This window comes from Notamacropus eugenii, chromosome 7 (genome assembly GCF_028372415.1).
Source record: "Notamacropus eugenii isolate mMacEug1 chromosome 7, mMacEug1.pri_v2, whole genome shotgun sequence".
NCBI classification, from domain to species: Eukaryota; Metazoa; Chordata; class Mammalia; order Diprotodontia; family Macropodidae; genus Notamacropus; species Notamacropus eugenii.
The window spans coordinates 124,219,559-124,243,061 of NC_092878.1; the positions used below are offsets into that span (position 1 = coordinate 124,219,559).

Below are 23,503 nucleotides of genomic sequence, written 5' to 3' on the forward strand. Positions count from 1 at the left end.
GAAAGAAAAGGGATCTGACAAGACTGAAGGGCTACCTGACTTGTATCAAGAAATTAGAAAGCAGAAAAACACTAATCAGAGAGAAGGGAAATAAAAGGAAAAGAGAAGACTACTGAATACTTGAAACTATGGAACAGATTTTAGATTGTGCCCAAAAAAGGAGGAAGCTCAACTAGGAGCTTGTCCTTTGAAGACGGAGGATGCTGATTCCCAAGTGATATCAGGTATCAGACACCTAGAAAGAGCTGGAGGAAGAAGACACGAGCAGTGGTGATTATAAGCAATTGCATGAGATGGTTATTTGCTAACCTGATAAATTGTTGTTTTTCATCCTTTGCTGTCAAAGATCAATGATGTCATGACCATGATGTCTTGACTTGTGTGTGAATTATATTTGAGTGAGACAGAGTTGTGCAAAGTTCATAAGCCTCACTCTTTCCTCCAAAGTTATCCGAGTTGAGTGACAAGACAAAAGTGAAGATGATTGGCTGTGGCCCAGGATGCAGTAGGTGACTTTGGTCTTTCTAGATTAAGGTCTTTCCCAGATCTCACTTTGCCTGAGGCGCTGCCCATTCAATGACTAAGGACTGGGTAGGAACTGAGACAAAAGATGGTCCAATTTATTATCACAAAAATATCAGTCTGAGAGGGGAAGGCCCTCAGAGTTTATGGCCAGAACAGGAAACAATTGCTAAGCCATCTAAGTCATCTAAGCCAGAGCAACAGAGCCCTCTACCAGTCTCTAGAGATGTGTATTCAGGACATGACAGAGAACCTCCCAAGTCGTGTCAAACCAGATGACCTCTACCCACTTCTGGTGAATTACATGGGCACAGATGACATTGCCAAAAGAAATCTAGAAAGTGCTCCCCAAGATTGTGAAGTCTTGGCCAAGAGACCAAAGAACTTCATGGCACAGGTGATCATTATGAACTTAACCTAATAAAAGGAAACTTAATAAGGTTAATTATAAAGTATTACACTTCGGTTCAACAATCCAGTCTCACAAAAGCAATATGAGCCAGGCATGGCTAGACAGCAGATCATCTGAACAGGATGGGGTGGGGGAGGGTTAATGTTCAACATGCTCAACATGAGTCAACTATGATCCCGCAGCCAAAAAAAGCTAATGTCTTCTTAGGTTCTTTGAGGAGAAACAGTATCCAGGAACAGAGAAGGGATTGTCCCTCTGTGCTCTGTGCTCTGTCCTAATCAGAAGGTGAAATGTGATGTTCGGTCTGGGGTACCACAATTTATGAAATTATGGATAAAATTTTTACAGTTACTGATAAACTATAACATTCAAAAGAAGAAAACCAGTCCTAAAGACTATGTAGTGTGAGGATCCATTGAAGAAAACAGGGATATTTAACCTGGAAGCAGCTATGTGGTGCAGTAAATAGGGTGCCAGGCCTTGAATCAGGAAGAACTGAGTTCAGATCCAGCTCCATATACATGCTAGCTGTGTGACCCTAGACAAGTCACTTAACACTTCTCTGTCTTAATTTCCTCATAAAATGGGGATGGTAATAATAATAATAATAATAATACTGGCCTTGTAACCTTGTCATAGAAGTCAAATCAGATAACATTTGCAAAAAGCACTTAGCTCAGTACCTGGCATGCAGTAGGTAATATACAAATTCTTATTCATTCCCTCCCATGTATGCATGTGTGTATATGAATGTATATATGTATATACATAATATGTAGAGACAAATTTAAAAATTTTCAATTATATTTTATGTTTGCAATTTTTTACATAAAATGATAGTGTCTGTATAGTGTCAAAGTTTACAAAATATTATTTAATTTGATTACATTTATAATATTATTTGATCCTCACCCCAATCTTGTGAGGTAGGTGTTATTATTATAACCATTTTATAGATGAGAAAACTGACATCCAGGGAGGTTTTAGTCACTAATGTGTCAAAGGATTAAAACCTAGATCTTCTTCCTGAAATCAAATACAGATCTCTATCCATTCCCCAATGTTGTTGCTACCTACATACACTGTTACAAATAGGAATTCATGGGCATATTAAAATATCAACATATTCTCATCCCCAACCCCTCCCTAATAATCAAATAGGGAGTACTTATTACTTGTAGCAAGCATGCAAACATAGGTGGAAGTCGGCACTTCAAATCATAGCCATGTGCTTCTTGAATGGTGAGAAAACTTCCAAAGTTTCAAATGAGTCCTTTTAGAGATGGCCATGAATATGAGTGTAGCTTTTATTTCTCAAGCTCAAAGTGATGACTCTTCTCATTTTGAACAAAACCAGCCCTCTCCCAAACTTCTCATCATTGATGAGAATCCTGATTCCATCAGCCCATCTTTTAAGACATGACCCTAGTCAACTCTGTCCCAGACTTCTCTCATTTTTATATTTCAAAAAGATTATTTACAAGAATTAAAGTATTTCAAAGATTTCTTTCCAGTTAGCTCCTCGGAGATCCAATTTTGGGCAATTATTTTGATAGTTTTCTAAGGTAGTCACATATTTCAATCTATACCCAAACATGAACTCTACATCAATAGGGTTCATGCCAATGATTATAAATGAGTCCATTAAACTATTTGTTCAGACCCAAAAATAGGGCAAGAAGAATTCTTCTTGCCACATTAAAAAAAAATGTCAGACTCAACCACCAAACAAAAATGAGACAGTGGTAGCAAAACAGAAGGAGAGCTGGCACTGGAGAACTAGTCACAAAGGAAATGTCTGAGGAAAAACTTTGATCTCTGCAGGATGTGCCCTTTATGGTTGGAAAGAGATGCTTCTCCTACTGTGTTCAGTACGGACACCGGAAATGCTTCTCATACGGCTAGCTGGAGCAGAAAAGTGGGATGTTTACTGGGAAATTAGGATGAAGTTCACTATTTTTTTCAGCTACACCATGACATTGTGTACTTTCCAACAGCTTTGATGTAGTGCTGCTCCTCACAGAAAGTTCTGAGAGTCTTTCAACTCAATTCTTGAATTATGGTTGCATTTTGACACCTCTGTGGGTGCATAAAGATAGCAGAGTAACCCTGTAACATGCTACCTTGGGATGGTCTAATCTTAAGAGACCAGAGAGATGTCAAATAAAAAGGATTATCCATCGAAAGCCTTATACTCAGGAGAAAATTGAAATTAAAACCTCAAAACAAATCATTCAGTAGGGAGTCTGAGGATGACAAAGAATGACAAATCTGGGAGAGGCTCCGGGGAGGAGGCTTGGGGGAGGACCAAAGATCTCATTCTAGAAAGAGAAGAGATCCAAAGCATCTGCAGCACCTCCTTTTAAGCAGTAGCATCTGTTGGCCCAGAAAAGCTTCCAAGGAGACAGGGACTCCAATGAAACTAGAATCACAGAATCACAAAATTTTTTTAAAAAATATTTACTTTTATTTTCAATTCACGAAATGAAACAAGCATTTCCATAAATCAGTACAGCAAAAAGATGATTGCACATGAAACTACAAGTCCACCATGTACATACAACATGCTATCCCCTTCAAATATACCATAAAGTTATCTTGGAAATTTCAGGGTTTTTTCTTTTTTCCCTCACTTCCCCCCACTTTGATCTAGAGAAGGCTACTATTAAACACAAATAGGTATATGTGTGTGTGTGCGCGCGCGCGCGTGAAATTATTCTATATATCTATTTATCACTTGTTTTGTGTGGATACAGATAGCATCTTTCTTCATTTGCCCTTTATTTTTAATATGTGTATTTATGATAGTCAAAATGACCAAAACAGTCTTTAACCTCTGTCATGTGCTATTGGATTTATAGGACTTTTATCACATACCTCTGCTGCTTATTCATTATTAGTTGAATAGCTATTTCTCTCCCGTTAGAATGTAAATTCCTTGAGGTCTAGGGACGAGTTTTGACCTTTCTATGTACTTCCAGGTCTTAAAATAGGATCTGACACATAGAACTTAATTAATACTTGCTGATTGACTAGTTGAAAGCCAAAGTCTGGGACTTCCCCCCTTATTTTTACTATATTCCCCCAAACGACTTAATCACTACTATACATGCTAAAAATTGTTGCTGGGTTTTTTTTTTTTAATACTTCAGTCAGGACTATAAGACAATTCCACCCCTTGGGCCACTTGTAAGTTTGATTCTTCAGAGATTGTGATGCTCTAATGTTAACGATCACATAATATCAGCAGAAGATTTCTACATATGTTATTTGTAAATTACAGAACATTGAATTATGGGTAACACTTAATTCAATTAAGGATATGAAGGATCTGTGTCACAAAGTGTTCATATGGCCTAAACAGTCTGCATGAGAGTTGGCTTATTACGTAGTCAGGTCCAGAGCTTCTATGCTAGATCCGTCTAGGTCTAAAAATTGAGTGAGAGGAGAGAAAGGAAAGAAGGAAGGAAGGAAGGAAGGAAGGAAGGAAGGAAGGAAGGAAGGAAGGAAGGAAGGAAGGAAGGAAGGAAGGAAGGAAGGAAGGAAGGAAGGAAGGACATTTATTAAGTTCTTATTATGGGTAAAGTACTGTCCTAAGCCTTGGAAATATTAATAGAAAAGATAACTAGAGAAGCTGATCTGTATCAATTCAATTGCATTCAATTAAAAAAATTAAATCTTCCTTACCAGGTTTGCCCTGAAAAAGACAGAGCTGGGAATGCCTATAAATTCCTCCCCCTGCTGCCTCATTATGGTATGGAGATGAAACTGAATTCTCAAAACCTGTGTCATTACAACACAGTTTTACAAAGCTAGAAAAACTTTAACTCTAGGCTTGGGAAAAGATTCTTTGAGATGGATGAATCAACTGGTGAAGTGCAGAGGGGTTGATAACTGAGAGTTGCCAGAAAATGTCAGATTAGTGGATTTTTACCCATAGAAACTCATGAAATCATCTACCAAGACATGGAAAGGGTACAATGGGATCTGTGCCTGTTGAAGTTAGTTCACACTGAGGGATACATAGATCATAGAATCTCAGATGTGTAGGGGACTTTAAAAGGTGTTGTGTCCCATGTGTATTAAAAAGAATTCCCCCTACAACAGCCCAGATAAGTGGTCACCCGTTCTCCACTAAAAGTCCTCCAGTAACAGGGAATCTACTACTGAAGCAGCCATTCCATTTGTGATATTGTTAATCATTGGGAAGTTATTCCTTACATAGAGGCACTGTCTTATAGTGGAGAGAATCCTAGATATGGAGAAAAGGAGCTGAGTTATAAGCTTGCATCTGTCATCTCAGTGACCTTAGCAAAGTCCCTTAAGCATTAAGATTACATGCATCTGCTAGATAAGGAAGTTTCTACTACATTTAAAATCTTCCAGGTTTAAATCTTTGATTCTGTCATTCTAAAATCATTGAGAGGCAGCGTGTGTGTGTGTGTGTGTGTGTGTGTGTGTGTTCATCCTTCTTTGTGGAAGAAGACCACACCATCAAAGATGTGATGACATGGCTTGCACCTGACTTTGTTTTGAGTGAGGGAGGGCTGTGCAGGTCACCAGCCTCACTTCTCCTCCAGAGCCATCTGAATCCAGTGATCAGACATTCATCAAGATGACTGGAGATGACCCAGGATGAGGCAATTGGGGTTAAGTGACTTGCCCAAGGTCACACAGTTAGTGAGTGCCAAGCATCTGAGGTGAGATTTGAACTCAGGTCCTCCTGACTCCTGCAGTGGTGCTCTATACACTACTTCACCTAACTGCATTGAGAGGCAGTATTACAGAATGGACAAGGTAAATCAATCAAGCCAACAATCATATGTGCCTATTATGAGCCGGGCACTTTACTAAATGATGGGAATACAAAAGGAGCTCAAGTCTAAGGAGCGAGACAATTTGCAAATGACTATTTGCAAACAAGACACACATACATATATGCATATACATCCACATATGTGTGTGCATGTGTGTATATACATGTGGATAGATACATAGATGGATAGATGATGAAAAGAAACAAACAAAGAAAGAGGCAGGGAGGGAGGGAGGAGAGAGAGACAGAGACAGAGAGAGAGAGAGAATCATTTCAGAGAGAAAATATTGAATTTGAAAGCCCTCCTCGAACACTAGTTGTGTGACCTTGGGCTTCTTAACTAAGCCTCATTTTCCTCAAGTATAAAATGAAGGATGGAGAGGAAGTCCCTTCCAGCTCTAAATCTATGACTCTAGACCGTCTCTGTGACTTCCTCCCATGTTCCTAGCCCTGCTCTCTAGGCTGAAGCAGAATCAATTACAACTTAATTCCTCATGAGAGAGGACCTGGACTCAAATCCCACCTCTGATATTTACTACCTGCATAACCTTGGGCAAGTCACCTAAATCTCCTAGGCCTCAACTTCCTCATCTGTAAAATGAAAGTTTGAGGAAGGACAGTCTTCTCTCTCAGTCCTAGATCTGTGATTCTCTGATTCATCACACTTCCTTTGTTTCCTAATCAGGAAAGTCATCATCTCTCATTTGGCTTATTAAAAATTCCTGTTCAAGGGATGAGTACATTCAGCACCCACGCTGATCCAGCTGAACTCACAGTCAATAGCCAAATCATCCTCTATTTCCATGTCCCTGCTGAGTATCCTTCTCCATAAATCCCTGGCTCGTTATTCAAAGGATCAAGTCCAAGATCCCCACCCTGTGGGCACTGTTAACGTCCTTACTTCTCTTATCCTCTTCTTTGTGGCCAGCTGTTTTCCCTCTATGTCTTGCATTGTTACTCCAAACTATCTCTGCTTTCTTCTCCCTTCTCCTAAATATTGTAGAAAATGCAGTAAATAACTTTCCCTAAGGGACCCCTTTCATATATTTATACACTGTACCAAAAGTCTTTTTTTTCTTTTAAAGTTTAAAATTGCACCAAGATTTTTGGGACATTCTATACTTATTTTATTAAAGCTCTCTATATTTGTGCCTATCCTTCCATGAGGGCAGAGATCATGTCTTATCTAAACATTGCAAGAGTACCTACAACATTCAGTAAACTAATACCGATTATCTTGGATAAGTCATTTAATCTCTATCTGCCTCAATTTTCCCATTTGTAAAATAAGGATAACAGTGGCACCTATTTCCCAGGGTTTTCATAAGGATCAAACAAGAAACCATTTGTGAAGATCTTCGCAAAGCTTAAAGCACTCTGCAAATGCTTGCCATTCAATTTCAAATGAGAGACAATATGGTATAATAGATGTCTTATATTAGAAAAATCTAAATTCAAGCCTTACTTCAAGTAGATATTCCCTATGTGACTTTGAGTTTCTCATAAAACTTCTCATTGCCTCTAGGTAACTCCCTAAAACTAGAAGTTGTGGAGTAGGTGATGACCTTCGTTAGAAGAGAAAATTCCCTTACCAGGCACACCATGTTCTGATGAAATCCCAGGTCCAGTCCAAAAAGAAATTGAATGAAAGAAATAATGAATGGTAACTATGACATCTGCTGGCTGGTTCTCTCTCTCATTCACTCAGACCAAGTCACAACTCCTCCTAAGCATTACAATGTGGAGCTCAAAGGGGAATTCAAGTAGCTACTGAATTCCTTCCTGGGTTATCAGGAAAACTGACCCAACCACCATTATGCAGGTTGTCTACACTGTGTCAATTTTTCTTCATGCTACCACTACCCTTGCTCCCATCACCCTAACCTCATTCTCCTCCAGCAAAAGACCTCATGCCCACCACTTCCATGACAACACATTCTAACATCTCAAACCCTTTCAGTAAAATTGTTTTTAATAAGATACATCTTACTAAAATTTAATAGTTTTCTTTAATGAATAATAGAAATTAAAAACAGATATTCTCCACTAGTGCTTAGTCTACACCTAAAGACAAAAGTATGCTGATATCCATATATTATGTGGATATTTCAGATATGAATAAAGAAAAATCTAAAGGTCACCCACTTGAACAATTAAAAATGATGCAATGAAGGAATTGGTGAATAATTCTGATATAAAGGTTACAGAAAGATAACACCATTTTTTAGCTGTATCATATGTGATACTTCTAGGATCCAAGGTAAAGCCTCTGTTAAGCATTCAAAGCCTTTGATAATTTACCCCCCTCACCTTTCTAGTCTTCTTATACATTCCACTTCTACCCTGTGATCCAATGACACTAGCCTACTTTTCTGCTCCTCAAGTAGGACCTACACCTTTCATCTCTAGACATTTTTCTAACTACCCCTCCCACCTCACCTTCATTCCCTATACCTGAGTGTTCTGTCTTCTCATCCCTGCTTTGTGATTTCCCTGGATTCCTTCAAGTCCCAGCTAAAGTCCAACCTTCTACAAAAAGCCTTTCCTGCTCTCCTTTCGTTGCAGTTCCTTCCTTCTGTTGGTTATCTCCAAATTATATGCGTTGTTTGTGCATAGTTGTTTGCATCTTATCTCCCCAATTAGACATTGAGCTCCTTTTGATCACAGACTATCTATTACATTTTTTGTGTCCCTGGAATTTAGCACAGTACCAGGCAAATAGTAGGTGTTCTGTAAATGTTTATTGACTGACTGATTGAATATATGTACACATACATGTCTCTCTCTACATATATATGCATATATGTATATATTGATACATATATAATAGCAAGTATTTACATAGAACTGTAAACAAAACGTTCTACAAATATTATCTCATTTGATCCTCACAGAAGTCTTCAGAGTTAGATGCTATAGTTAAAACCATTTTACAGACTAAGAAACTGAAGCAAACTGGTTAAGTGTCTTGCCCAGGTGCATACAGCTAGTAAATCTGTGAGGCAGAGCCTTAAGTTACACTAAGACTTTTCGTGACATCCTACATTTACAAGAATAAGTATGGCAATAGACATAGACACAGACAGGTATAACTTTGCCCTAAGTATCTTTACACATTTTCAATATCTTCTCTTCTGAATAGGTTTTCCTGAATGCTACTATTACTGACTCTCTTATGGAGTTTCAAAGAAATCATTGTTTTCAATTTTTTAATACAATATTTTATTTTTCCCCAATTACATGTTAAAACAATTTTTAAACATTTTTTTAAAACAAGTTTTGAGTTGCAAATTTTGTCTATCTCTCCCTTCTTCCCTTCTGTCCTCTCTGAGGACATATGTGCATGTGTGCAAATGTATGTACATGTACATACATATTTACATACATGTGTGTGCATATGTATTTATTGTGTGCATATGTGTACATTATGCTCTTGGTTTAAATAATGTTACATGCTTTCCAGAATTAATAGAGATGTCTTTTTTGGATGGCTATTGGAATTTAAGCCCCATCAAATTATCATGGAGACACTGAGCTATCTATTGTGGTGCCTTCAAATGATATGAAACTGAGATTACTTCATCTCCAAAGTCTATTAAAAGGCCAATAAAATCTCTCTATTGCATTAACCCTCACTTCTGGGTCTCTAGATGGTGGCTGTAAAACATGTCCACCTTTGAATGAACAAATGGTTCACAAGATTTTATGGGAAGTACTTTTCACATAGGAAACTGTGGGTCAAGTGCAGCTTTTTGCAAGAGGGCTCACATGGTAAAGATGTGGAAGGGGCTGTTACCTGTGGCAAAGGAATGTCAGGCTCCACACCAAAAGAATGGTAGCATGAGAAACCAGATGTTATGTAGAGTAAGTCAGCTGTCCATTTCTGCTCTGGGGGAAAGAGGGGGAATGGTGTGAGAAAGAAAAAAGGGGAAGGAAGAGAGAGAAAAAAAGATGCTCTGCACCTTAACAAGCATAAGAACAAAGCATCTCTGGATAGTTACACCCTGCTCCCACTGATGAGACTGATGGGTTATGTATGAAACTAAACAGCATCAAAAATTTCATCCAAATATTTGCACTACATACATAAAATATCTCAAAATACTATATGTACTTATGTCATGTAATGCAATGAATCTGAGTTCCATTCCTAAATCCATGCAAGGATTCAAAACCTTATTTATCCATGTACTAGGCAACATCTCAATATGTAAGAATTTTTTCATATACAGCGACCGAGATTTTCCTATTCAATGTGATTCAATCCACCAGAAACTTGTCAAGTGCCTACTGTGCACCAAGCACTGACAGGAGATGGGAATACAACGACAGATACAATAGAGTCCCTCCCCTCGAGGAATTTACAAAGTATGAAATTATAATAACTTGGAAGAATATTAAAACATATAGTTGTTATAAAAATTGTAGAAGTGGTTAATTGGTATAACTAATTCATTATGCTTTGTCACTTGACTCATTGGGCAATTTTGCCCTAAGTTGCTTTAAACATTTTCAATATCTGATCTTCTGTATAAGCTCTCCTGAATGCTACTATTACTGATTCTTTTAAGAAGTTTTAAAGAAATCATTAACATTTAAAAATTTTTAATACAATATTTTATTTTTCCCCGATAGTATGTTAAAACAATTTTTAAATATTTTTTAAAAAGTTTTGAGTTCCAAATTTTATCCCTCTCTCTCCTTCCCTTCACTTTTCTCCCTGAGACAGTAAGCAATTTGATATAGTTTATATATATGCAATCATGTAAAACAAAGAAATCATTAACAATTTTTAAATGATACAAATGTATAAATGTGAAAACTAAAAGTCTCTTAAAATTGGAAATTTTGTCACATAATTAAATTCATTACAATTCAATGAATATTTTTTAAGCACCTACTATGTACAAGGCACTGGAGCAGGAGTTCTTAACCTTATTTTGTTCCAAGGAATGCTTTGGTAAACTGGTAAAACCTGCAGATCTCTTCTCAGAATAATGCTTTCAAGTCGATAAAATACATAAGATTACAAAGAAAACTGATTGTCAAAACAGAGTTATGAAACATTTTTTAAAGGAGTTTATAAATTACATTTTAAGAGCCCCTGCCTACAGGTACAAAGATAGAAGGTAAAATTATTCCCATTCTCAGGGAGTTTACATTCTACTGGGAAGTTATAAACAAAGACAAATAAACAGAAAATAATTTGAGGTGAGAGAAAGGGCACTAACAACTCAGAAGAAAGGCTTTTTGATAGAGGTAAGCTGAGAAAGTTCCTTAAATGCTTGAGCACTGAGAGATTCTCTTTCCATGTAGAGAAAGTTATGAGTCAAGAGAGACTGTGGACTGTACATAGACATTCTGGATCTGGTTCAAGTCCACTAGCCAGTGAAGAGGAGATTCTCGGTAACTGGTCATTTTTTAAAGCAATCTCAGTACAGTGATTGGATTAGAAAGGAGATTACTATTTGAGATGGAGAAATAAATGGGTCTTGGAAAAGTGAAGGCAGCAAATATAGATGACCCTTTCTAGAAGTTTGGCAGTGAAATAAAGATAATAATAACTATAGAGACACAGGATGGATATTGCTTAAGGAGATGGACCAAGTGATGAGTTGTTTTGTTTTATTTTAAGGATGGTAGAGACCCAAGCACATTTACAAACAATGTAATAGGAGCTCTTCAAGAGACGTTGAAACTGTCGAAAAAAACCCAGAAGCTATCCTGTTAGAACCTCTCATTTTACAAGTGAAAAAACTAAGACCAAAACTAAGACCCATAGAGATTAAAGTAATTTGCCCAATTTTGCTGAGGTAGTAAGTGGCTGAAGTAGGATTTGTACGCAGATCCTCCAAATCTAAAGTCTCTTTCCACAGTACAGCACTGCCTACCAATAGCAACTGTATTTTCAATGGACAACAGCAGAAATGTCAAACTCAAATCCTTTCCAGACTGCATATTGATTTAGAAAACCATAATCTATGATTATTTATATTGTATTATATTGTTATTTATTTTGCTAATTTTTCTCTATTATATTTTAATCTGTCTTCAGTTGGCCTTTGGGAGTTTTGCCTGGGGCCAAGTTTGACATCTTTGTACCACAGTACTTCCTTGGGGATAAATGATGGAGGGGATCTCCATCATTCACTCACTCACTCATTCCGTGATTGTGTGTGTATGTGTGTGTGTATGTGTGTTTGTCTGCTTGTCTATCTCTCTGTCCCTCTCTGTTTCTCACTGTCTCTGTCTGTCTGTCTGTTAATACCTTATAGTCTTAGGGAATTCTGCTGGGCACTGAAAGGTTAAGTGACTCTACAGGGCTTCAGAGTCAATATATGTCAAAGGTAGGACTTGAACCCACATTTTCCTACCTCCAAGCCTATGGACCCCATTTTCAAATAATGTTTTTTTAAATGCATAAAACACAGAGCATTACAAAGGAAACGAATTGTATTCAAATACAGTTATCAAAAAAATGTTTTAATAAGTTCACAGATTCCAAGTTAAAGAATCATGCTACCTCCCAATTCAGTAATTATCTAAATAAAAATAGCGTGGAGGAGTATTTCTTCTCTACTCTAATCGGCTCAAACCCCCTCCCCCCCTCAGGTATGTCCTCTCCATTGACATGTTCCAGCAACTAGTGCTCCAATATCCCTTAGCCAAATAAAATTGATTAGCTTTTACAAAGGGCTATGTACGTAGAGGATGTAGCAAGAACAAAGTAAAACAAATCTTATAGACTACAAAATATGGGAGGGCATGATGGAAAAAAAAAAAACAGAAATAAATACTTAAAACCAGTCATCACTAGGTATCTCCACCAACTCTTAATACTCTGATCTACATTTCATATAGATTAAGTATTAATTAGACTAAGTATTCATGACTAAGGAATAGAAGCTATTAAAGTCAACTTATGGGATTGTTCAAATGGGAATCAGGAAAAACATGTTCTACAGTAATTACTCGTGAAAAGTTTAACTGACTTGAGTTATTTAAGTAATGCTTGTTTGACCTTTACCCACACTTTATTACATAATAGTCAATAATGGTGAAATAGCAGTACATATGGGAATAAGTGCAAGTCCCAACCAGCAGAAGTCTATTAGTTCCTGGAAACCATGTGACATTTTAGTCATGCACCTTATGAAAGCACCCAGCCACCTGCTTAACCATATATTCATGACAAAAAACAGAGCTCACAGTCTGATCCTGAAGAAAAAGAGCTTTTCCTAAAATTCACCCTGGAGAATCAGTAGCATGAAGGTGAATGAATAGTCCTGATACTGCTATACAAGCCCCAGTGTTAGTCATAAACCATCTACAATACCTTAGAAACAACATTCAGAAGCTTATTTCTTGGGTTGGACACAAAAGGCACAGCATTGGGAGTCAACTGAATGTCAGGATTTACACACTTTCTTCCGAAACTCTATTCAATTGTCACTTGGAATTTCCTCTAAATATACTAAATTGCACACTTCTGGAGAAAGCTAATCAATAGAAACAACCCTAATCTGTCAGAACTCAAATCCAGGATTTGTGTAGACAATCCCTCCTGTGTATTGATTCAAGAGTTATTTTTAACAGTTTGGAGTCAGAATACCACGTAACATATTCTGACTCTTGTGGCTTTGAGATGAATTTAAAGAATATTTGCTAAGTCGGTCAACAGCCCCTCCTTGTTCTTTGAAGAGAGTGAATGTGTTTGTTTGCTTTGAGTCCTTGGTAAAGGCTTTCAACTTCCTCTTTTCCAGGCTCCTTCCCAGATGGCTATTGGCCCAGTCTCAGATGATAGAGGGGCTCTACACATCATATTCAGCAAACCGCACCCAATTTCTGCATGCTCAGTCAGAGGAGCTCAAGCTTCCATTCAAAATTGGGTTTTAGTCTTAGCAGTTTGTATCTCGTGAATAACTGAGAGGGTAAAGTTACTAACCAGATGGCAGTCTCCTCTTCATCCTTAAGCTAAGAGTCACCAAAGTGGGAGAGAACTGATGAGGGTTCTGACCAGAAAATATTTGCCATAATTTCAGAGAGTTATCACAGAGAAAAGCTACAACCACAAAATCAACTCTGAGAGAATGTTTTCAGTCGTTCCATTTTTTGCTTTATGCAACAAAGTACCTTTGCTTGGATAAAAAAAAATTCCCATACCATCCCCAAATTCATATTGACCCTCCTTGCTCTCCTTTATTTCCATTTTCTTCCCCGCTATGCTTCCCAAGAGGCAAAATAGTGTAATACAATGATTCTTAACTTGGGATCTATGAACTTTTTTTTTCCATTATGTTGATAATGACATTTAATTGGTTTCCTACATAATCAGAGATATTGTATTTTATCCATATAAAACAGTAGTATTCTTGTTGTAGTAGTAGTGTCATAATCATTAAGAGGGGCACACCAGTCTTCCAAAGGGGACAATGACAAGGTTGAGAATTCCTGGCGTAAAAGAGACATGTTTGCAATCACACAAGACTTGGATTCAAGTCTTGCCTTTGGCTGTGTGACCCTGGGCAAGTCACTTAACTTCTAAGTGTTCTAGGCAACTAACTCTATGACTCTAAGCTGCATTGGTAAAGGGAATTTCCTCATCCTTGGAAGTTCCTTATACCAATGACTTCCTCTTCCACTACTATTTAAAATAAAACATGGAGAGAATAAAGGCATTGTGTCATCCTTGTATAGCCCTAAACCTAATATCAAATTAACAATAAACCTTCATAAAGGCATTTAAATTCCTATTACACTGGAATAATTTCTATGTATAGTTCCTAATATTATATTATTATATATTCCTACATATAATTCCTAATATTATATAGGAGTAAATAATATATATCATAAAAGATTATATTTATGTTATATACATACATGTGTGTTATATGCATTATTATATATGTATAATAGACATACATACATAACATCATAGTACAATGTGTAAGCTGGGTTCTAATGCTGTGAAAAGACTCTTTTCTTTGGCCAAGGTAAAAGGAACTCTGCAATGCCTCTCAGCTGGAGTTTTACCCAGTATCCTTCAAGTCCATGAGGCATCTGATGGACATTCTAATAACCCACTTCCTTCCCTGCTACCTTAATTCACATATAAGACCAGATGACTTGAAGCAGTAGGACAAAGACCTTGAAAGTCTGCAGAGACACCCATAGCACTAAAAGGGAATGAGATCACCTCATCCTGAACTGAAATAACTTAGATGTTAAGATCACTTAAAATGTTAAATCATGTCAGGCCACTTGAGTGGTCCTACTGAAGATTTCCATAGCATTACAAGCTAATGGAAATTTTCAACTAATGGGAGAAATAGAGAGGAATACATGAGCTCAAGTAAGCCAGTAGAATTCACCTCATCTGGTAGACAGCACTATTATCCAAGTTTACTCTTTATAAGCATTGCTATTTCAGCTTTTTCCAGGAGAAAAGACACTGGTGATCCATTTAAAATTGTCTAAAATTCACTGTCATTTACACTAGAAGAGTTGGCCCTTGCTTCTGGCTGGAGAAGTGTACAATAATAAACTGAGATCTGTTAACTATGGCCTCCCAAACTCTTTTTGTTGATGCTACCATGGACCTACAAGTTAAAAATGAAAGGAAAGACAAATAGTTATTAAAAAGTAAAGAAATATTTTTTTCTGATTTCACAATCTATGGTTTCGGACTCCCCCTGAGATTATAAAGTGAAGTCAGCTTGGTGGTCTCCATTCCGACCCTTGGGAAAGTTCTACATCTCCAAAATAAAACACCTGATTCTGCAGAATTTGACACTTATCAGCAGCCTCCACACAGAAGAAATGTAGGACTTGACATGCATGGAAATTAAATTATCTCCTGCCCCCAGAGACAGGTCGTCCTCCCAGGCCAGGGTTACATTAAGGCCAAATGAAGGAGCTCACATTTCAACCAATTCCGCCCTAGCTGTGAACAGACAGAGAACATATCTTTTGGGGTCCTTGACAGTCTGCTACATTTTCTGTACATCCATCAAAGGAAATGGAAAAGAACTATAAAATGATGTGTCTTTAAGGGAAATGTGTTACCATAGAAAATTGGATAGCTGTCTTAAAAGTAAAGAAGTGCGACTCAGAGAAGAATGAAGCTCCCATTAGCTTTTAGAAGTAACTCAAATGTTGAGTGAAGGTAAATACTTCTGCAACAGGAAAACAAGGTCTGGTTTTGCAGCAAGTTAAAGGTTCATTTTGCTGTCTCAGCTTAAAATTTGCAAATGGAAGTCATAACTAAAGGAAATCAAAGACCTAAGGACTCACTTTCAAGGATATCATGAAAAGAAAGACCGTAAAGAAACAAGACACCTAGATAGTGAGTGGATCAGAATCCATGGTTGGTGTTATGATATATTTATGCATTAGCAAAATAGTATCAAATCAATATATTCACTATATATTTATATACCATTATCAATTTGTTTCAGACTATCAGTTATAGCCCTACTTACTGAAATGGATTTGTTCTTGACTAGCTTGATCCATTTGCTCTTCAGGTGATAAAACCAATGATCCATGGGCAGAAACTCCTCTGCCAAGTTAGAAAAGTGAGATAATGTTTAATGAGATGAAATCCAATAGACATTAAGTACTTACTATGTGCAAGGAGCTAAGAATACCAAGATAAAACGAAACAAAAAAATTTTCCCTCCAAGAAGGCTACACTACTCTAAAGATATAAAATATACACCAATAAGTACATAAAAAATTGTATGTAAGAGTATGCAGAACAATTATAGGATGACACCTATACTGTTAGCAGGGCAGCACAGGAAAGGTCTTGAATAGGAGGAGGCAACTGATCTGTTGTTTAAAGGAAGTTAGGGATCCAGAAAGGTGGAAATGATGAGGGATTGCATGCCATACGTGAGAGACCATATGTGCAGAAACAAAGAGGTTGGAGATGTTATGTTAAGTATCGAGAACCAGTATACCAACTGACAGCTAATGTACATAGAGAGGAATAATATGAAATAATGTGAAATATGAGAATAATGCGAAATACAAATGGAAAGGTAAATAGGAGATCTATTAAGAAGAAGCTGCAAATGTTGTATTTTCTCCTAAAGGCTGTGCGCCAGTTATTCCTGAAACCAATGAAGAGGCTACATCTAACACTTCAAACGGTAGCCAGTAAATACCCTGATATTGTCATTGTAGAAGATGACAATGAGGATGATTATGTTGTTATTAATCAGGGTAGGGACAAAAGCAGTGAACCAGCCACTGTTCCAGCCAGTGATCCTAGAAGTTCTGTCAGGGAGAGTGGCAGCTCACTCATATCTGTCCAGGTAAACAACTCATCTACTCTGACTTCAGAAGATCCCATCTCCATGCAGACTTCCATTCTGAATAAAAGCATCAATCTTTCAGGAAAGGTTGAGCTGTCAGATTAGCTTGATGGTATTGATAGCGGTTTAGAAGACTTTCAAGTCATGCTTTCAGGAAGACAATTTAGCATAGACCCACATCTATTGGTGGATCTTTTCACTAGCTCTGTGCAGATGAATCCCACGGATTTTATCAATAATACAAAAGTAGTAAATAAAGGATGAGAAACTAATAGTAAGAATAATGAAGTTTAGCCAACTTCAGAAGATGGAAAAACGTTCTAAGCCTAAATCAGAGAAGGAGCTCATCCAGTACATAGCTTTTCCTCTCCTTGCATTTCTTGATGGGAGCTCATCTTCCTCTACTGAAAATAGGGGCACAACTTTAGAATTTGTGTCTTCTCCAGACAAATCCCTAGAGGTTTATGAGTTTCTGAATCATAGCATGGACCCAGAACCAACTCAAAATAAACTTCTTAGATTCTAATCATTGACTGAAATCAAAGCTAGTGAAGCCACACTGTTCTATTTCTAAGCACTTGTTCCTGCACCACTGGACAGTAATATATTACTCTTAAATAACTGAATCCCCAAAAAGATGGATTATATGTATATATTCATCAAATTGATGAACTATTTATTTAAAATATCATCTCTTTTAGATTGTAGATGGCTTTGTTTTGTGTATTCGGATGCTGTGGAATCTGAAGCACCTTCCCTACCCCCTCTGCAAGTCTGTAACCACACACTGATCACTCTTGTAAAGCTTTCAGCTGTGTAGTTCCATAGGACTATTTGAATACTATTAGCACATCCTTAATTTGAATTCAAATTGTCATTGAATTGTCATTGAAACTCATTGGTTTTTCTTTTCATGTATAGGCCCATTACCTTGATCTAATGAAGCCATTATTTGTTCTTTTGTTTTAAATTATTTCACTTGTTTGTTGCAACCTGATTGCATGGTGTGTCACACCCTAGTGCTGAAGATGCTATTCTGAATACTTTCTCTGTTGAAGTTAATTTTATTAAGATTTTTACATTTAGCTTTTCAAAACTGGCAACATAAAAGAGTCTCAATCCAATAGAATTTCATTGGTCTCCCTTGGTTCTGAGATGCAGTCCTCTAAACCACACAGAAATAGTGAAAGGGGCATGATTTTCTCCTGCCCCTAAAACTTCCCATCTAGTTTATGTAGTGGAGATCATTTCTGCCCACTGAGTTGGACTGGAATATCAAATAAAAATGATTTCAGCCTGAAAAACCAAAAGGAGCAGTTAAAGATTCTTGAGTATGTGGCAGTGAGTAGTGTAGTCAGATCATGGGATCCTGGTCACATGTCACACTGCCAACAACAAACTGACCAATTGATAAACATAAATGCTTCCTTTGTAACAGGCACTATGCTGAGCACTATGAATCCAAATACAAAAGTGACCAAGTCCTTGACCTCTAAAAGTTTGTATTCCACTGCAGGGGATTTAACATGTTTAGAGATTAATAAAGAAGTTTTCCCAAACGTCTTAGTGTCATTTTAAGCACACAACAGTCGCCAAATGCCTGTTGACCGACTGAGTGACTAGAAGTGAAAGTATCACTTCAAACTATCCAGAGATGAATTAGCTTTGGAACATCATTGACAGGAGAAGGGGAGGGAGGAAAGAGGAGGAGAAGAAAGTGAAGAAGGAGAAATTGTAACTGACACAAAATAGAATCACCGGACATTTGAGCTAGAAGGGGCCTGAGAGTTCACCTGATTCAACCTCCTCACTTTACAGAGGGCAAAAAAAAGGCTTAGATAGGTGACGTAACGTGCTTAAGGCAGAGTGGTCCAAGAAAGAACAATGAATTTGGAATCAGAAGATCTGGATTCAAATTCTGGCTCTGCCTGTGTAACCTCAGCTAGGTCACTTAACATCTATGTCTGTAACTCAGTTTTCTCATCTGCGAAATGAATGTGCAAAAACTATGTTACTTCTCAGCCCCTCTAACTCTAAATCTCTGGTCCTGTGATCCAGTTAAAATAATCTCTAGATGTAAGTTTTCAAAGCAGAAATAAACTCCATAGATATTAGAATACACACTGTTTGGCAAATGGTTTTAAGGAATTTTTTAAAAATTATCCTTATTCCTCACTATATCTTTTTCCCACCAATACCCTCCCCTCAAGTTTCCTTCACTTAGCATCCTCTACAAATTCAGCATTTTTCAAATGAATAATTTCCTTCAGGAAAAACAAATGGTGTATGCTACATGAATCTTTTCACTTGCCCAAGGTGACTGATTGCTCTAATGGTTTTCACTAATAGTGCTGGGGGCTGTGTATTTTGTTCTTTAAGGTTTACAAAACCACATTAATTGTCCTACTCAATACAACTCTTAAGTTTACTGAGGTCCTGCTTCATAACAATCCAATGAGCACAATTGAGGTGGCACAAATATTATTAGGTGTGAAAACTGAAGCTAAGAGAGGTTAAAAATCTTTCTCATGATCACACAATTAGCAAGTGTTAAGCCACTGGACTCCAGGTATGGTGCCCTTTTGGTTATAATTGTGTGAGCACATAAAATAGACTTTATTCTGGGTTTACAAAGACTTTACTTATTAACTCTTGTTTCCTCTCTCTCTTTTTTTACCATTGTGTTATCAGTCAAGAATCTCTGTACCTGGATGGTATCAATTGTCATTTTGACTACTCTTAACTATATATAGATATAGATATATATATAGATATATAGATATAGAATTATATTACCCTTTGTTTACTACAATAAGGATAGGGTTTGATTTTAGAAGTGACCGTCAGTATTTCATTATAAATAATGACCTTGGAGTTCTGCTTGAGGAAACTCTTTCTCTTATGCCTATAAAAGTGCATGGGGCTCCCTTAGGTTAAAAAAATGGGGAGCTTGGCCTGACCTTGACCCCCTCTTGTTACCACTCTAGCGCCTCTAGTTTCTTTCATTTCCACTCTTTTGAAATGAGTCGTCTACACCTTCCGCTTCCATTTTTTCACCAAGCACTCACTCTTTAATCCCCTCCAATCCATCCTACCCATCATCACTGGATTAATCTTCCTAAAACATGGCTTTCATTATGGCATTCCCCTGCTGAGAAACCTCTTGACTCCTTGTTGCTTACGGAATGAAATACAAAATCCTTAGTTTGAATTTCAAGTGCTCTATAACTTGATCTCAACTTTTCTCCGCCATCCCCAAGTATTAACATGCATTCAATTTATTCTATTCTGTTAATACTGTATTTTATTATATCATATTATGCTATATTGTATATGCACACCAGGTGTTACAACATGTATATATGTCCATGTGTATGTGTATATATACACATATATGTATACATATTTGTATATGTGTGTATACATATACATGTATATGCCAGGTGTCATCATAACAGTGGATAGAGTACCATGTCTGGCCAGAAAGACTTTAATTCAAATCTGACCTTAGAACACTTACTAGTTGTGTGACCCTGGACAAGCCATTTAACCCTGTTTGCCTCAGTTTCCTCTTCTGTAAAATGGGCTAGAGAAGGAAATGGCAAACCATTCCAGTATCTTTGCCAAGAAAACCGCAAATGGGATCACAAAGTGCTGGACATAATTAAAATGAGTGTGTGTGTGTGTATATTATACATACGTAAGTATAATATACACACATACATGTATATATATACAGTATAGACAATAATGAGAACATGCATATACGTGCAATATTGTATATAATCACATGTATTATTGTATAATTGTATATTAATCACATGTATATAATCACATATAATATATATGCATGTAAATACATGTGTAAATGCATGTGCATTTGCCTGTATATGTACATCATGTATATACACATATATATTTTATCATACACACATATATAAATGTGCTTCTCTGTGTGTGTTTGTATGTATAGTCAGGGATCTGAGTTCAAATCCTGCCTCAGGCACTAATTGGCTGTATGATGCCAGGCAAATCATTTAATCACTATCTGCTTCAGTTTCCTACTTTGTAAAGTAGGGATTCTAATAATATCACCTCCTGTGGTGGTTGTGAGGATAAAATGAGATTATATTTATAGAGGATTTTGCAAATCTTAAAACAATATATAAGTTCTAGCTACTATTACTACTATCATCATATACCATAGACAGACTAGTCTACTCACACATTGAGTATGTTTTGTAAGTCATTCATTCAGAGAAAAACGCAGTGTAATAGAAAGAGCACAGCACTTATTGGCAGAATTCTGTTACCACTTATCACAAAAATTATTTAAAAAGTTATCACAAGCCCAGCACAGAGACGTGATAGAGTAGAGAGAGACTTCAATTATCCAAATGATTCCTGGTGCTTTCTGTCAGTCAAAAGCAGAGCCTCTAACAAATTCTTGATTTGCCTTCATTTCATCCTTTAAAAGGTGAAAGAATCAGTAAGGAGAAATTGTATTTTGAATCTTATTCTCACAGAGAAGAGTTGGTTTCTGAAATAGAATTTTTGAGAACCTGGCGTTGATCTAGAATTGATAATAGAGGAGGAAAATAATCTTGCCATAGTCTGACACGCACTCTAGATCTGGGGAAAGCTAATTTAAAAGAGTTCATAGAAAGACAGATAGGATTCCATGGAGTAAAATGTTTCAGGGGAATTTAGTCCAAGAAGGATGGGAGGTTTTCATGAATGAAATTCTGAAGACATAAAGAGAAATAATTACGAGAAGAGAAAAATGAGAGGTGTCTAGAGGCTGATATGGTTGCACAGGAAACTCACCAACCAATTTAGATTTTTAAAAGAAATGTATAAAATATGGAAGAAGGGCCAAGTCATGGAAGATGAATATATGAGTGTCCTGTAAAAATAATAATAGTGTTAAAGCATGGAATGATCAGAGACTGGTGAAGAAACTAAGGACAAGAAAAGGAAAGTTTCTAACTATATTTGATGGAGAAAGAGGATAAAAGCAACATGATCTTTGCTTAGGGTGAATGGGACAATAGTAACTGGCAATAGAGAGAAGGCAGACCTGCTCAGTCTTTATTTTATTTCTATTTTTTGTTTTTTTGTTTTGTTTTGTTTTTTTTTTTGCGAAGAAGCAGAAATGATTTTTAGAGATTTTTAATTTGGAATGATGGAACAAAAATGCCTAAAAAACGGTTGAAGTAAGGATTTCCAGCTGCCCTTGATGATCTGGCCCAGATGAACTAGATACTCAGATCCTGAAAGAACTGGCTGATGAATTCCTGACCCATTATCCATGACATTAGAAAGATCATGGAAAACAGAAGTAGCACAGGACTGAAGAAGAGGAAGGGCTGCCCCAATCCTCCAAATAAAAGGTGGGATGGGGTGGGAAATGGAGTCTGAAAATTGGAGGCCAATAAATTTGATTTCTATTGCTGGGACAATTTTTAAATGGATCATTAAAGAGATGGTTGGCAATCCACTAAATTGATTGTGAAGAGTCAGCATGGCTTCATCAAGAACAGGTTGTGCCAGACTAATTTCATTTCCCTTTTTGGACAAGATTGCTAAACTAATGGATGAGGAGAATGCTGTGTTATAGTTTACTTAGACTGTAGCAAAGTTTTTGAGAAGATCTCATACAATTCTTGAGGAGATGGAGAGATTGAGATTAGAGGATTCCAATAAAATGAAGTTGGAGCTAACTGAGTGGTTGATCAGAAAGAGTGGTTGCTAATGGTTGAATGTTTATGAGGCAGAAGGTCTCAAGTAGAATACCCCAGACATCTGAGCTTGGGCCCTATGCTATTGCACATTTTTATCAGTGGCTTAAATAATGGTATAGATAGTATGATCATCAAATTTGTAGATGAAATAAAACTGGAAAAATGGCTAACAGTGGATGACAAACATGATCCTAAAGGATCTGGCAGGCTAGATCAATGGGACAAATATAAAAGATGAAAATAACTGAGAATAAATGAAAAGTCTTACGTTGTTGTTGAATCATTTTCATTCATATCTAACTCTTTGTGACACCACTTGGGTTTTCTTGGCAGAAATATTGCTATTTTCCTTTTCCAGCTCATTTTACAGATGAGGAAGCTGAGGTGAACAGAGTTAAGTGACTTGCTTTGATCACATGGCTATTAATTGCTTGAGGCCAAATTTGAACTCATGAAAATAAATATTTCTTTCTAAGCCCAGCATTCTACCCACTGTACCACCTAGCTTCCCTGAAAAGTCTTGTACTTAGGGTGCAGAATAAAGTCATCTTCTAAACTAGGGGAATTTGGCTGACACTTAAAAGAAACTTAGAAGACAAACTAGAACATGAAGATGCAAAGGAAAAGAGTTTCGGGCATAAGGAAGAACTAAGAGTGTCTGGAGAAAAATAGCATGGAGACTGAT

General features: G+C 37.0%; 1 pseudogene; it reads left to right on the top strand.

Moving 5' to 3' along the window:
• Window positions 1–17,699, top strand: part of LOC140514750 (heat shock factor protein 2 pseudogene) — a 44,793-nt pseudogene extending 27,094 nt beyond the window's left edge.
• The last annotated feature ends 5,804 nt before the right edge of the window (window positions 17,700–23,503 follow it).